Source organism: Nylanderia fulva, unplaced genomic scaffold (assembly GCF_048542155.1).
Source record: "Nylanderia fulva isolate GAGA-0341 unplaced genomic scaffold, ASM4854215v1 Scaffold36, whole genome shotgun sequence".
In the NCBI taxonomy this organism is placed as follows: domain Eukaryota; kingdom Metazoa; phylum Arthropoda; class Insecta; order Hymenoptera; family Formicidae; genus Nylanderia; species Nylanderia fulva.
Window position 1 is genome coordinate 37,337 of NW_028190433.1, and position 5,416 is coordinate 42,752.

The following is a 5,416-nucleotide window of genomic DNA, read 5'->3' on the forward strand; positions in this document are numbered from 1 at the left end:
ATTACATTAAATACTGTGTATATGTATGTATGTACTATGTATTAATATATACAGGGTGTCTCCATTTTAATCGCCTGAGGCAAATTTCTAAAATATTAGATTACAAAAAAATTTCAAACAAAAAAAAAAAAAAAAAAGGTTAGCTTACAATCGCACGGGTAAATAGATGATGTCATTGTTTGGACATTGGATAGTTGGTTGTAGGTCTCATGAATGTAACCTTGAATTTTGTAAATGGGAATCCTCTATGGTGTTAGATATTCTTGTAGCTTATTCTTGATAGCTTTCCAAAACCTTATAATAAGTATTTTTTCATGATACTCTTTTGAGTTATCAAGGTCATGAAGCCCAATTTTTGACCAAATGTAAAAATATCTTGAAAATATTACATTTTCGGTAATCATACCTTTTGCACGGAAAGACTGAGACATACGATTAGTGTAAAACAAAAAAAAAAACACATGTTGTTATAAAAAAAAGTAGTGCAGCTGCATATTGAATATTAAATTTTGTGAAAAGAATTATCTGTTTTTCCTACACGATTTACATTTCAAACGAATATTAAATTTACCATTTCAAATATTTCACGATATTATATGTCAAAAATTGTTAACTTTAAAACGTTTATAAACTCAAAGAGTACTTCCATGAAAAAATACTTATCCCGCAAGACCGGGTTTGGAAAGCTATCAAGATAAGCTCACAAAAATTTTTACCCCCCTGCATAACCCCCTACAAATTTATTTACGCCCTCCTCGGGCGACATTCATTAAAAAATCAAAGTGACTCAGTGTGCTTACAAACGGACTATCATGTCAAACCAATGACCACCATCTTATGTCACCCTCGAGTTAAATAAAGTTTGTTCGAATCATTTTTTTTCGTAGCTCTAATATTTATAGAAATATTTGTCTGGACAATGAGACGATTAAAATTGGATAACACCCTGTATATATTATATGAACGGCGATGTGATTTATATAACCAACCGCTCCAACCCGCCCCAAATAAATATAATTATTTGTGAATTTTGCAGACATGAAAAAAAAGTCCCATATACTATCACCCAGCACCGCCCCCCCCCCCATATTTTCAGTACAACCACCGGGGACATCATATTAGTATATCCCCCCATAAACGAATTATGTTGATGAGTAAAAAACATGAGGGCCTTACAAAGTCAACTTCATTTTTTTTTAAATGGAATGCTATATGTTTTATTTTATAGGCTTTTAAAATACAAGTTTATTGATATTACATACATATATTTAAGGTCATAAATACATAGTAAATAAAGTCAATGTTTGACTTGTATTCCATATTGTAATAAAATTTGAAGTATGACCTGGACTTGACGACACGGATAAATTTATGTGTCAAAATGATGTACGACTTCTCTTACTTCTAATAAAATCTTTTTAGTGTTGCAGTTATTCGAGCATCATGATGTATAAGATAATTATTATGAGTTATTTTATAGTCATTCAGAATAACATGCGTTTCATAATTCCATAATAAATAATAATTATCAGATTGGACTCAGGTCATTAGATGACATTCTCTTAAAGTATTTTTGTTTATCTAGAGCATATAAAAAAACTGTGTATTCAAAATAGGTAAATTCGTAATAATGATTACATGATTGCTCGAATAACTGGCAAAAACTTAAAATATTTTATTAGAGTAAGAGAAGCAGATGAAGACATCAGTTGCCACACAATAAAATTATCCGTGTCGTCAAGTCCAGGTCAATACTTCAAATTTTTATTACCAATGGAATAACAAGTCCAACATGTGACTTTTATTGACCTATGTATATGACTTGAATATCTGTAGTAATACCAATAAACTTGATTTTCAAACAAAAGCCGTGATAAAATAAAAAAATTATAGCATTCATTTTAAAACAAAGAGTCTGGACTTTGTAAGGACCTCAATGTTTTCTACTCATCAAATAAATCGTTTATTACTATTATGATGCCTCTTTGTTACTAAAATATGTCGATTTATAAACGATTTTTTCATGTATCAATTTCAAAATAATTAAGTATTATATATATATTTATATTATATATACAGGGTAGGCCATTTTAATCTTCGCACCAAAATTTCTCCAAATTCAACCAAGTTTAGACAAAAATGTTTCAGATAAAAGCTGATATGGTTTCAAGGGGGACATGAGATCGGTGTCATTTGATTGACATTGGATAGCCATTTCGAAGGTTACGCTGACGGTCAACTTCAATTTCTTAAATGGAACACTCTATTTTTCTTGCATACTTTTATAGCTGACTTCAAGATGTCTTTCCACAAATACAATAGAATTAAAAATTTTTTCATTAAGTATTGTTCGGTTATAAGGACTGCCAAATGGGCAGATTTGACATAAATAAAATCAAAATCTTGGGAAATATTCCTTTTGTTGATTAGTCCTACTTAATATTTATGCACAGAATAATGAGAGAATCCAGTTGGTGTAAAAGAAAACACCATATTTGACCTTTAAAAAAAAATTATGAAAATTCAATTAAAGCAGGTAGATAATTTTTCATTAAGACAACTATTGTGTTTCTGTACACAATGGATTCGTCTAGTATTATGTGCATAAAAAGTATTAAGGTAGAGTAATCGAAAAAATGAATATTTCCCAAAGATTGGCTATGTTAGGGTCAATACTGCAAATTTGCAGCCTTCATATAACTCGAAAAATACTTAATGAAAAAATATTTTTGTAGTGTTGTTGGAAAGATCTTGAAGCAGCTATAAAGTAGCCAAGAAAAATTATAGCCTCCTCGTTGTCCATTTAAGAAAATTAAAGGGGACCGTCACGTAACCTGCAAGGTGGCTATTCAAGGTCAAAGCAATGACACCACCTCGTGTCCCCCTTGAAACCATGCAACTTTGATCTGCAACATTTGGTCTTAAACTTTTGATTTGAGAAATTTTAGGGCAAAAGATTAAAATGGCTTACTCTGTATATAAAGATATATATATATATAGATTATATCTATATATATTTGTAGTATGTATGTAGGGGTAAATTTATCAAGAACATTTCAAATAGACGTTAAAATGCATTTTATTTGTAATTTTTTAATTTTATTTAATTTTTTTTTATTACAAATGCAATCTAATTTTTTTTATTGAAAGATAATGCAATCTTGTTTATTTTGTTCATGTATATTGATAATTTATTACCTAGTTTTTATAGTAGTTAGTGCCGAGGCGGTCTATTCGTGGGCTGGTTTAAAAAATAATTCCAGAGGCGACTAATTCGTGTGCGGGTGTTTTAAAAAATAAATTCCAGAGGCGATTCTATTTGTGTGCTGGTTGTTTTAAAACGGTAATTCCAGAGGCGATCTATCGTGTGCTGGTTGTTTTTTAAAACACTGTTAATTCAGAGGCGATTATTCGTGTGTTGGTTGTTTTAAAAAAATTATTCCGAGGCGACTATTCGTGTTGCTGGTTGTTTTAAAAACATAATTCCAGAGGCGATTATTCGGTGCTGGTGTTTTAAAACATAATCAGAGGGCGATCTATTCGGGCTTCGTGTGTGAAATTAAAAAAATATTACACAATTACAATTACAATTTTTCCATTAGAGTGGTTTGCCAAGCCTTGCGTACAATAGTAGTAGTATTTATATTGTAGCTAATCGATTTTGTCAGTAATACATAATTTTATAATTAATAATAGATTTTAATTACATTAAAAATAAAGATTATTTTTAAAGATTTTGTTTTCAAAAAATATTTAGATAAATATTTTTTAATAGTTTTATAATAATATTAACCCAAATTACTTATCAAAAGTTTCTTGCAGGCGACAGTACTTATCAGTGAGAAAGACTAAGGCAAGACGTAAAAAACTTGCGGAGATGTTGTCAATGTAAGTGAACAGGCATGTATAATTGTCGAACAAGATGTTCGATAGTAATAATTAGACGCGAGGAAGCATTGAAGAGGTAGTATGGAAATCCGTAGACTTTTAAAACATCGGTGAATATTTCCAGATGTACGACCGGATTCAAATATCAAAACAATGCAGGGTATCGAGTCAAATACATGCATGTATGTGAACAAGATATGTCTTCGACGATCGAGTGAACGAAAAGTGAAACGGTGATAGTATACTAGCGAATCCGTTGTGATTTAAACAATCGGAAGAATTCTTTCCCGATACGACGGATTGCAAATATCCAAAAACAATGCAGTGTCTCGAGTAAAATACATGGCATGTATGTCGAAAGAATTCGTCTTTCGACGATAAACGAAAAGGTTAATTGACAAGAGAAGCGTTTGGAGTGGTTACTAGCGCATCCGTCAATCGGAAGAATTATTCCCGATACGAGGATTCGAAAATCCACGCAATGCGTATCAGAAGTGCAAATACAGCTATGTATTCTGAAAAGCAAAAAATGGTTAAACTTGGCCATAGATAAATGTCGAAAGAATGATATTGATGATTTCCCAATGACCTCCAAAATCCATGAATATGATAAATCCATGGATTTGAAAAATCGGGTAGAATCATTTACCGATACAAGGGATTCAAGATTCAAGTCAATGCGATGTCTTAGAGTCAAATAAAGATCTATGCAATTTGTAGGAAAATGGTGTCAAAGATGCCAAATATTATGTTATGAAAAAATTTAAAAAGAGCCGATTGATAAGATGATATCACAAAGAAAATTGGCCTTGTAGGCCGTCGCATTTGGACTTGTCTTTTATATGGAGCTGAGCTGACATAATAGTTGGACAGACATAATAAGCACTGGACTGCTCGTCAATGAAAATTGTTACGTTATAAAGTCTGAAAAATGTGGGTTCAAAAACCAGCTGTTCTTCCAATTGTAAAATGTGCAACACAAAAGCCACAGCATTTGGTCAGAACCCACAAAAAACGGGAAATAATGAAAATTTACTACGGCTTGTTGTCGTAGGCAGGACAAACTTACTGTGGAAACTGGTATGCCCCAGATGGAAAAGCGCGTGCAGTCATTGAAGTTCCTTAGCATGTCCGATTCAATTGGACATCAAAGTAGAGAAGAGACAAATTAGTCGACGAGTTTGTAAACACATCTATAGAAAATATGAAAAACGGTGTGAAATTGAAAAATAAAATATCGCTCTTGTGAGTAAACAACAAGTTATAAAACGGTTACGTCCGTATATAACATGTTAGCGGATCGGTTAGTTGGATTGAAACGATTCCGTATGGTACCACGTACGACTTCCTGCACGGTATTGGAGCCATAATGGTGACCGCCTGAGAAAGGTTATCTACGCGGTGTGTTAAAATAAATATTGCCATAATATGCGATATGGCAGAGGCGAAGAGTATCGAGCCGAAAACTCACAATTGCCTATAAAAATTTTGATCGCAACCGTAAGCTCCACAAAAATGGGAGAGCGAG